Genomic DNA, 12,790 nt, shown 5'->3' on the forward strand with positions numbered 1-12,790 from the left:
ACTATCAATGCATCACCCTGTATATTTCTGCACTCTGGATTTTGTATGGATTCAGAATCAGTCTTTTATCCCTCCAGGCTTGATTTAGCCCTCCAGTCAGTACCTCCCAATCAACGTTATCGAAAGAGTTCTCCAGATCAATGTTTGCTGTATACGTATTGCTGTTCATCTCCATTCTTCTTTATAAAATCATATATAACGTCATTCCAGCTTCCTTGCTTCCTTTTCCTTTCGTCAATCAAAACTGGTATTTTTCTAAGTTTCTTTTTCGTGATCAATAAGTCGGTAATTGAAAAATCCTTTATTTGGGTAAATATCTAGGCAAGGAAAACTAAGACGGATTTTTCATAAAATTAGTTAGCACTAAAAGAGCCCATAAAAATTTGAACATCGGGTTATATCTTGATTGCGCTCGAGAAAGCAAATTAATCAAGTAACGTGCGACATCCCGTACAGTTGAAGCATCTGAGTCGACTGGAACCACATCGGGTAAACGTGGCCTAACCGAAAAAATATGAAATTAACAGCAAATAAGCATATATTGCCAGTCTAATGTAACCTGTGAAGCAACAGTGAACGACTGTACATGTGGCATGGGCTTAATAAATCAAAATGGAGGTATAAAAGCCGCAGTATGCCAATTTGCTAACCTCAAAAGCAGCTTATCATATATGTGCCCAGCCCGCCACATACCGTGCAAAGCCAACAGGAGCGGTCATCAGACAGCCACAAGGCTCCTGTGTACGCACGTACGTCAGAGAGTGGTCGCCAGCGGTATTAATACCGAGGGCGGCAGGGACCACCGAAGAAATCATAAGTAACAACACGGCAGCACCCCACGTTTCCTCCCAAAATCCACCCGCTACTAATAGTGCTGAAATCACCTTACTTATGGATGGTATTAGCTAATATAGGTCTAGTGCAGAGTAAACAATAAAAGCAAGACATGCGATGTATAATGAAATTGTCAAGAAAAAGATATTAAAAAGGTATAATGAAATTGTCAAGAAATACAATTAATAAAACTGTAGCATAAAATATGAAATGGACTATACCGATATACGAAAAATTGAACACAATAGTGGAAGATATGTCAATATACAGAGCAGATCATATAAGAATACAAGGCTATGGATGGAGATAGTGCAAGACAACGTATAGCGTAAAATTCATAATCACGGCGCATAAAATATCCAGTAAAGTAGAAACCAGAGTGATCTGTAAATTCCAAAAAATACTAAATACGTAATAGCATAGGTACTAAGATGAGGAACAAGATATTACATACAACCCTTTAAAAGAAAACTTGAAACTAAGTTTGAAAATATTATGCGACAACATACAGATGACATAACACGCAACCTCCAAGATCAGGGGACCGAATGTTACAAACAGAACTTACGCGAAGATGACCAAATACAACACCTATTGTAGTGGAGACCGCTGTAGACATTGCGTGTAGTTGCTGGGCATCCCCTTATTTTTAAATTCGGTTTGCTCATTGAGGCTACTGTCTGGACAACTTTCGCTTCATGATTTCTGACACTTCCAAAATGTTGAGGACCGGGCCTTTTTATTGTGTATGCGAGATTTCTAAGTCTTATTGCTTACGCAATCAAGTTAAGTATAACCTGATGTTGACATATGTATGGGCGAAAAGGCGGAACCCATATCCTATAATTTGTATGGGCACTTTTGACAAAATGGACCCTGATCACCTCGCTGCTTGGCCCCTGTACATACCACCACCACAACCATCCCCTTTTGGTGTTAATTAATTTCATGAAGAACCCTCTTAGTTTTGCCGGCCGCTGTGGCCGAGCAGTTCTAGGCGCTTCAGTCTGGAACCGCGCTGCTGCTACGGTCGCAGGTTCGAATCCTGCCTCGGGCTTGGATGGGTGTGATGTCTTTAGATTAGTTAGGTTTAAGTAGTTCTAAGTCTAGGGGACCGATGACCTCAAATGTTAAGTCCCATAGTGCTTAGAGCCATTTGAACCTCTAAGTTTTCCGTATTTCTTGTAGAGCCTGAAGAAGGGATTTACATCCTGAAACCCAGGTCGTGTGTATGATTTTAACCAAAGGATTTGTCAAGTACGTCTGGAGCCGATTTATTCACCATGAAAAATTTTAGCAACTGTTGTGGATATCCTGCAAAGAGTATATTATATTTTTAAATGTTGCTTAACCTTTGCTTTCCATTATTGTTTTAGAGTACTGAGCAGATTTTCTGAAGCATGGCGTATTAAAGCCAAACATTGGCATTTTCAGAAATGGTTCAACCGGCTCTGAGCACTATGGGACTTGTACGGAAAAAATGGTTCAGATGGCTCTGAGCACTGTGGGACTTAACTTCTGAGGTCATCAGTCCCCTAGAACTTAGAACTACTTAAACCTAACTAACCTAAGGACATCACGCACATCCATGCCCGAGGCAGGATTCGAACCTGCGACCATAGCGGTCGCGCGGTTCCAGACTGTAGCGCCCAGAACCGTTCGGCCACAACGGCCGGCTATTGGCATTTTCCTTCTCAGTTTTGGTTGGGGGAGGAAACTGGCAGTACTCTTCCCAAGTAACTGTCTCGGGATTAGCTAATACCGACTTATGGAGATAATAGAAACCTTGATCTGGATGTCAGAACGGTCTGAACCAGCGATCTCTGGAACGTGAGTTCACCGTTCTACCTCGCTCATTAGGCAAAAAAAATCTCTCTTTGTCTCTCTCACACACACCTCTCTCTTTCTTTCTCTCTCTTTCTCTCTTTCTCTCTCTCTCTCTCTCTCTCACACACACACACACACGCACGTGCGCGCTGATTACGCTCCTGTGTTACCAAACTAGTTAAGGCAGTAGCTATAAAACGTGAAACCATCCCAACTCGCTGCCTGGAAGCCAATACCACCGCAGTCGATAATACTAAAGCCAAGAATTGCGCTGAGTATCTCATCGCTCTTGACAGAGACCAGGAGAAGGCGAGCCCTTTTACAAGGTTACTCTCGGGGGTTTGATGGATGTGATTACTGGAGATGGGAAACCAAGAGCGTTGAGGGGGCCGAGGAAGAGGAGGGTCTGCCGGGGATAGGGCTGAGGGCGTGGGCGGACGCACGTGGGCGGGCATCGCCGCTAATGAAGGCCGTTCTGCACACGTGCGGACGGCCTCCTCCGTGGCGCCACCCTCGCTGTCTGCGCCCCATCCGTTCCAATATCCACAGTTTCTACAATACAGGCTGCTACGACACGCACAAGTCTGTATGTGTTACCATCTCGGGTCATCGCACCGCATAGAAGCTCATAGGCGCACCGCTCACGCATCTTTAACTGATATGCAATTGTAAATAAATTTCATGTCATATAGGATTTTTATTATTTACTTATTTATTGCTTGGATAAACAAATAAAACTGCTTTCATTTAAAAAACATAACCCTTTACCAGATATAGAACTTAAATACGCAGTCCTTGCAATATCGTTAGCTGGCCACTTAGCACACTGTCTTTTCATAACCACTTGTTCTTGACAGCCAGAAAAAGAACCCATTAGGAGGGTACGACGTCAAACGGGCCCACTTGGAGCAGGAGAGGTACAACAGGACATTTTAATTTATACTGTCTACTTTTACAAATAAATTCATAAAACTTTGTCAGCATGACCAGGAAGGATTGAGGATTCACACTCATAGCAGTGGAAGTTGAAAAACGTAGCAAAATACCCTTTCTTTTACATGTGAAATTTCATCATTTCTTCACTTACTACTGGCTGTATTCGTTTCTGTAGGTATACTTTTCTTCCTAAGTAAGAGAGATTCTTCGATGAATTTTGCGCAGCATACAAGCATTACTTACAGGTGTATGAAACTCTAGAATTTTCCAAATCTATTAAGAACTGTGGTAAAAATTGAGATAATTAACTAGAAAATTTGAGTTTTTTCTAAACATGAAGTTTAAAATGTAACAGTTCATTAATTTTTTCATAAATTAAATAAACTCTCTAGAGTTTCATACACATGTAACTATAGTTGTATGCTGTGCAAAATTCATCGAAGAATCTTTCTGACTTAGGAAGAAAAGTGTAGCTATAGCAGCAAATGCAGCCAGTAGTAAGTGAAAAAATGATGAAATTTCACATGTAAAAAAATGTATTTTGTTCCTTTTTTGAGCTTCCACTGCTATGATTATGAATCCTGAATCCTTCCTGATCATGCTTTCAAAGTTTTATGAATTTATTTGTAAAAGTATACACAGTGGAAATTAAAATGTTCAGTGGCGCCTCTCCTGCTCCAAGCCGGCCCGTTTGACGTCCTACCCCCCTTAACCTCTTTTTTAATTTTTTTATTTTAAGTAACGTAACATTCCTTCGTGATATATGATCATTTATATCTGTAGTTTTTTCATTTCTTTCATCCATAGTTTCTAATTGTTAGCACAAACGCATATGGTCACGTGTACAGCAATGTTTGTTTTCATTGTTGATGTCTACTGCTTCTTTCGTTTGCTGCTCTGCAACTACAAACTGTATAAAATGCAATGGAATGATAATCCACAAGAGCTGACTTCTCATATATATTTTACATGAAATACATTCGCAGTTGCGAATACGAACAACCATCAGCTATATAAGGGAATGACGACAACGAAAATTTGTGCCGGAGCGGGACTCTCACCGTTTAAAATGGTTCAAATGACTCTAAGAACTATGGGACTTAACATCTGAGGTCATCAGTCCCCTAGACTTAGAACTATTTAAACCTAACTAACCTAAGGACCTCACACACATCCGTGGCAGAGGCAGGATTCGAACCTGCGACCGTAGCAGCAGTGCGGTTTTCGGACTGAAGCGCCTAGAACCGCTCGGCCACAACTGCCGCCATTCTAACCGTTTATTTTATTTTATTTTATTTTATTTTATTTTATTTACACAAAGTAGATGTCTGTTGATGCACGAAAACGAAAGGGAGTGATTTTCATAACGAGTAAGGTGTGAATAAACCTTTTTTTTCTTGTTTTAAAAACTATTTACATGCTGTATTTCTCACTTGGTTCATATTTCATAAGTGTCCCTCAAAATGAGATTTTGTGACCAAGGTGGCAGTTAGCTAGCGAAAGACAGCTGTAAATAAATTAACATTTACCACCTTGATTTTAATGTGATGCAAAGGTAGCTGCTGATGACATTGTGTCCTCGAATACCGAAGTTCCATTCCAAAAGTAATAAAGCTTTAGAATATTTTCATTCTTTTTAATATGAACACACTACCGTGGCAGATTACAACAATGAATGAATTATTTACGTTATATGTTTATGTCTGAAGTTTGTTACTTCCTTTCAATTGCTTTTGTTATCTGTGCACGACTCACGGCCAGTCCCAAAAATTCAGATTTCCTCGTTTCTGTGTCACAACCTGCACCCGTACACACATTATTTAATTCCCGTACAGGAGAGGACATTTCAATTGAAAGTCGCTGCCTGGTAAAGGCGGATAAATACGATATTGCAAAACTTGTGCTGTTAAGAAGAACGGCGTGCATGCACGCCTGAAGGAACGTTGCATCGTAATTCTTAACAACACAGGCACTGCAATATCATATATATTTTTTATTTATTGCTACCGGTTTCGAGCATGGCTCATTTTCAACGGTACCTAAATATAATCAAACTATTATCAGTACATATAGCTCATAATAGATTGATTTCATTAAGGTGCCACTGGGAAATAAGCATTTCTCGAAACCGGAACCAACAAATAAAAAAGACGAAGCAGTTCTGGTGGACTATCATTACGATGTATTTCCTCTACTAGGAGTTTCTTCATCAGTTGGTGATGGATTTACCTGTAAAATCTCTTTTGTCTCTTTATGTTGCAATGAAATTTTTCTCTCATTATTAGGCTCATTACTACCACCTAAATCGATTGTGGAAGATGGCTGGTAAACATTTGGTAGAGCATTAGGCCTAAATTTACGTTTGATAAGAAGATTGAACAGTTCACTTTTCATATCCGATCCGTACTGCGAATCAGCGAAATGTGTTGAGCTTGCACAACTGGATATGAGTCAGCACGGTTACAAGCGTTTACCTGTTTTTGTTTTGTCTCATTGTCATTAAGACATACCTGACAATTTATTCATAGCTTCTTCAGTTGTCTGCAGTCGTTACTAAAACTCGTGACTGCACAACGGTTTCGATCTTTCAGTGAAAACTATTCAAAACATACTCTCAGAAACCAGGGATGAATAGAGAGTGATGACTTAGCTGTTTAGTCTCCTTAATCACTTACTTAGTATTAACAGGTAAGTGCAAAGGCACTTCGCTTTTTTACGGCAAGTGTCACAAGTCAGATAGTGCTTTTCTGTTATAGAAGAAGAAAGGACAATCACCGCTATTCATAAGAAAATATTAGTCACACTTTCTCATTCTCCACGTCATAAATACTGGTACTATAGTTTCATATTGTGACTAATTTAAAGTAAACCCAGTGATCTGAAACTGTAAATAATCCGGAGATAATGACACTTACTCTTGTATACAAATATTATTTGTGAATATTTTAGAAATGTGTGCGCACTCAGCGGATTGCCTGACTATCAGCACTCTGCCCGTCTGTCGAATTCGTGTAGCACTTGCCTCGTAAATGTGTGACTATACAGTCACGTAAGTTAGCCGCACGATATATCTTGGAATAGGTAGAGGTGATATGCAGTAACAGCTAAATTGCACACACTGCCACGTGAACCGGGATTCAGGCGGAGCCTATATTTATTATACGGAAACGTGTCTGCGATTACCGCACAGCAGACAGCTCAGATATTTTCATGGGGTGGGGGGCAGAGATCGAGTATTTTTCCAAATTAAAGGCCGGTCTGTTCGTTACTAATTGAAGAATATGCACTGGACGTCTCCAGTTAGGATTTATTATATCTGTTCCGCTGCTTGTCTTGAAACGCTGACATAGCTTGGATCTGCTCTCCACGGATTAACTTCTAATTGTATTGTGGTGTTCGGGAGGAAGCGAAAACTTTTAGTAAAACAAGATATGAGAAAATGTCTTTTTAATTGTAATTGTTCCTCACAACAATTTTATGTGAAGTAAACAAATTATTAAAGGGAAGATGTTTCAGTTACTTACAATGAAGCATCCGCGCCATTTTGTTCCTGTGCAGGCTGCTTGTGGTCTTGCAGCAGCGGAAAGATGAACATGTCGATTCGAAACCGCTAACCGCGCTGTTTCAATAAATACATGGAATTGTAAAAAGCGACTCGGTGTTGCAGTCTTCTATGTAAGAGTCAACCTATATTTTGTACACAGCCACGGGCTGAGAATGCCAGTTTTTGACAAAATGGCATTACGTTAAATTACGTCCGTTAGCGTCATCTACGTCGCTTGAGAGCTTTCTAAACGCTAATAAGAATCACCGAGTATATGCAGAGTAGCTCCGAAGATGATGAAGAGACTGAAAAAAATTAGGATTAGATAAAATTAATTATTCAGTTCGTTAAGCGAGTCGAAAATTTAGTTATGTGGGGGGCTGGATTTCGACAGTAGGAAAAAACAGAAAGTGAAACAGTAGAACCTGGACTGGGATAAAGGAATAAAAGAGAAAACCATGTTGTAAAATTCTGCACTAAACGGAAATGAATCATTGCAATCACAACAGTATACGTGGGAGAGACATGGATACAGCAGGAGGTATCAGGTAGATTATGTAAAGGTCACACAGAGATTTTGAAACCATACTTTACACTTCAAAACATTTTTAGGAGCAAATCTGGAGCCTATCCATAACATGAAATGCAGACGAAACTGAACAAATTACGGAAATGAGTTGGGACCCGGACAGGCTGAAAGAAACAGAGACGTTCGAGAGTTTCAAAGGGAGCATTAGGCAATCGTTGACTGAAACATTGGAAATGAGTGCGTCAGAAGTTCAATGGGTATCTCACGCAAATGAAATTGGCCCTTGAACTACGCCTAATGCTCATACAACAAAAAAACGGCAATAACACAAGCCTCATAGGAATTCCTGGATAACTCATAATGTATTACATTTAATTCGTGACGGAAGAGAGTAAACACCGTCAAATCACATTTTATACGTGTGACCCTGGCCTCCCGTCGGGTAGACCATTCGCCGGGTGCAAGTCTTTCGATTTGACGCCGCTTCGGCGACTTGCGCGTCGATGGGGATGAAATGATGATGAGTAGGACAACACAACATACAGTCCCTGAGCGGAGAAAATCTCCGACTCACCTGGGAATCGAACCCGGGCCCTGAGGAATGCCATTCTGTCGCGCTGACCACTCATCTACCCGGGCGGACAATTATAAGATGATGACTACTGAGCTCTCCTAGTCGTTTTGCCACATGTCTACTAGGTTAAAGGTGTTCTGTCCTCTTAAACATTAATGTGACCTATTTGTGAACGCGTTATCGCAGACAAAAAAAGATAAGATACACGGCTATATATACGTACACCGGGTAATGCTAACGTTTAAAAACTCCCCGAAGTGACGTAGGTGATGCCGAGACAAGTAATTATATATTAAAGACACGCGACCACTAATGTAGGGAAACATCCCAAAAGTGGACGATGTGACGTCGCATCCAAAATACGGAGGGTATTTTCGAACGTGTGCATGAAGGGATGACCGACCGTTGCAATACTTGCATTCCAGTACACGATGCAATTTCGAACAACTTTTGTAAATGAGAGGTATTGAAATCGTAGAAGTTACAAAATTATAACTATCTTTTGGAGCATGAGACGTGCAGGAAGAGTGTCAGTGAGGTTCTAGAAACTATAGATGGGGCTGTGGAGCCACGCTGACTGCAGTGCCATGGTCAGCTGCGCAAGATTTCTCGGTTACGGGACAGTGGCGCGAACAGCCCGATAGAGGTGGTCACACACATTCTTAGCTAGGTTTTATAATCCAGGGAATTTGGTGGCCAAGGGAGTTCGTTAAACTCATCGTGATGCTTTTCGAAGCACGGGCTTACACAGCGAGCTATGTGACGCGTTGTATTGTCCTGTTGGTAGATGTATATCATGCACAAAGAGGGCCAGCTGTGTCTCGCATGACCACTGTTCCCTACAACCGTGCTGGTTCCTGCAGATGAGCTTCTCAGAGTCTAGAAAGGTCATTATTTCTGAACACAAAATATGTTCCATGATTCTACAACAAATCGATGTCAGTGAAATTGGCCGGTTTTAATGTGCATCCGATTTTCTACCCTTTTTATAGATTATTATGACCTGGGCCTTCTTCCAGTCCAAGGGAACTTTCCGCTGCTCCAATGCTTGTGTTGACCCATGGTGCCTACCAGAATGACGAGGTCACCAGCCAGTGTCCCCGGCTGGGACCCTTACACGCCGACAGCCATCTGTCCGATGGAGATAAAATGTGATTCATCTGAAAAGACCACGTGTCGCCACTCAGCGGACGTTCAGTTGCAGTATTGGCGGGCAAATTCCAGCCTTCGTCGTCAATGAAGAGCAATCAGCATAGGTGCACGAAACAGATGCCTGCTGCGGTGGCCCGTATGCAGCAACGTTCGCTGTACAGTCGTTGAGGAGACATTGTTAGTAGCCTCAGGTTCATCTTGGTGGTCGGTTCGACAATACTTACACTTCTCCTTGCCCTCGTTCACGCCTGTCACCTATGGCCGTAATGAACTACAATTGCCTCGGCACCGATTCCTGATAGTGTTATTTTGCCATACGCGGTATAATTTAATAACCGCCGTATGCGAACAGTTTACAAACTTAGCCATTTGGGAAATTTTTCCACCCTTGTCTCTAAATTCAATACCCTTCTGGACGTGAGACAAATCGTGCCGTTTCCGTATTACGACGTGTCAGCAGTGTTTTTTAAGTTCTCCAAAATTCTTTGTTTACAGCCGTCCGTGAGTGATTATTGCACTCTGATATCGAACGTTCGTGGTGGACACAATGTAATTGAATGTGTAAAAATGCGTTAATAAAATAGGCAATAGGGAACACTGACATCCAAAAACGAGATTGATATGAAGTGTAAAACAGCAATGCGAAAATGTGTATTGGAGAAATAATTAGAGGAGAAATGCAAAGCTGCTTATGCATATATCACTTATAATTAGCTGTGCGGCGTACAGGAAAATTAAAGAAATCTTTGGTGAAAAGAGAAATAGGTGTATGAATATCAACAGCTAAACCGGAAAAAAAGGCTCTGAGCACTATGGGACTTAACATCTGAGGTCATCAGTCCCCTAGAATTTAGAACTACTTAAACCTAACTAACCTAAGGACATCACATACATCCATGCCCGTGGCAGGATTCGAACCTACGACCGTAGCAGTCGCGTGGTTCCAGACTGAAGCGCCTAGAACCGCTCGGCCACAGCTGCCGGCTCAACCGGCAAGCCAGTACCAAAAACAGAAGGGAAGTCTGAAAGGTGGAAGGAATATTTTGAAGAGCTATGTAAAGGAATGAAACTTGAAGACAAGTTTATGCAGAAGGAAAAGGAAGTAGAAGAACATGAGGTGAGAGATGTGATATTGCGAGAAGAATTTGACAAGGCACTGAAAGACTGAAGTCCAAACGAAGTACCTGGGACAGGCAACATTCGCACAGGATTATTGACTTTCAGGAAGGTAGTTGTTGATAGGTGTGGACATTACTAAACAAGCAGTTTAGTAAGTGACGCTTTCAAAATATTTACTCTAATTATTGAAGGAAGAGTGGAGAAACTGATGGAAGCCACTCTAGAGGAAGATCAGTTTCGGTTCTAGAGAAACGTACGAAAACGCGATGGAATATTGACCGTATAATTTCTCTGGGAAGATATATTACATTTATACATTTATAGCAAAACACTATATACTCTAGGCGGCCACAGTTGTGGAAATACATGTTGATAAATGAAGAACCGGCACAGTTGTTACGATTCTTCATTTATTAAGATAAGGGGCGTGGTGGGTATAAGTGCGGGTATTTCTATTGGTGACAGAGGACGGTGCAGTGAACAACATTACATCAGTATTTGCAGACTAAATAATCATAGATATTACTAGTCGTGTATCTTTAGGTTGGGTAGTACTTCTAAGTACATTTTCATTTGGGCAGCAGGTCAGTTAGTCTTTGCTGACAGGCGTAGTTCACTTATGTTGGATCTTGCCCACTCGTCACTTATAGGGTGCCTAACGGTTGCTTCGTTCTCGGAATGCTATACAACAGTTCAAACAAATAACATTAGTAGTTTTATTTCAAATAAGAAAATTGACAATACTTGACTTTAATTACAGCAAATGTCGATAGGGAGAGGCGACATGCAATATGGTTTAGAGTCGTTGGCTATGTGTAATGTTCCAGGAAGTTGAAACACGTCACTAGTACTGCTCGGGGAACCCTGTCCACTATTGTCCGTATATGGAACGTATCTGAGCGGCCGAGGCTGGCAGGAGCGGCGCTTATATTCGCTTATAACAGGGGGCGCTCCTGGCGCGGCTCGGTCCTTGTCAGCGGGCTATTGGCTGACGTTTCCTCACCGCCTTCTCTGTTTTCCCGTTCTTCGTCTTCGTTCCGGCGCTTGTGGTTACGACAGAACAACTTAATGGCGCAGATATGACGATGAAGGAAACATCAGTTAGAAAATTATGCTACGTGTTTGTATAAAGACTATTCGACGCACAGAAAAACAACCAACACACTGATGTGTGTCATATTAAGGAACCACAAATAAAATATCTGCACTTCTAAGTATTAAAACCTGTATGTTTATAGCTTTGTAGATTTAGAATTAGGTTTTGAAAATTTTGACTGGCACACACATTTTTAAATTCGAGAAGTAGCAGGAATAAGACATTGGAAGCGATAGGTTATCTGCATCTTGTACAGAATCTGCTTTGTAATTATAAGAATAGAAGGACACAAGAGGAGGGCAGCAGTTGCGAAGGGAGTGATACAGGGTCGCATCCTATCAGCCACTTTATTCGATCTGTACACTGAGAAGTATCTTGCTGAAATGTAAGACCAGGATAGCTTTCTACGAATGGCAACAAAACGGGTCGCAGAATATTGTTGACACGCCACTGTGCTGTAAGAATGACGCGGATGAAACCAAAGGGATCCTGCTATGAAAAGAAATTGGGTCCCAGACCGTGACTCCTGGTTTTTGGCCCATATGGCTGGCGACATCTAGGTTGGTATCACGCAACTGTCCGGAGTGACTCCAGACATCTCTTCTCTGTTCATCAGCGCTCAATTCGAAACCGAACTCCTCACTGATGACAATTCTAGTCCAGTCCATGTAATTTCCGTCCGAAGAAATGTCTGGAGACGCCCTAGACAGCACTGGGATACCAGCCCTGATTGTTGCCCACCATATGGCAAGCAGGAGCGACGGTCTAGGTTGCCATTCCTTTTCATAGCAGGACCCCTTTGGTGTCCTACGTGGCACTCATTCTACACAGTGGTACATCGACGATATTCTACGCCCCGTTTTGTTGTCCTTCATGGCAAGCCATCCCAGGCTTACATTCCAGCAAGATAATGCCCGTCCACAACCAGTGAGCGTTTCTACTGTTTGTCTTCATGCTTTCCAATCCATACCTCTGCCAAAAAGTCGCCGGATCTCTTCCCAGCCGAGAACGTTTGGAGCATTATGGAAAGGGCTCTCAAACCAGCTCGGAATTTTGACTATCTAACTCGCCAGATGGACGGAATTTGCCACAGTATTTCTCAGGACACCCAACAACTCCATCAATCAATGCTAACTCGAATAAATCTGAGTTTGATACGGCTAACCAGCATGTAGCTTA

Source organism: Schistocerca gregaria, chromosome X (genome assembly GCF_023897955.1).
Source record: "Schistocerca gregaria isolate iqSchGreg1 chromosome X, iqSchGreg1.2, whole genome shotgun sequence".
NCBI lineage: Eukaryota > Metazoa > Arthropoda > Insecta > Orthoptera > Acrididae > Schistocerca > Schistocerca gregaria.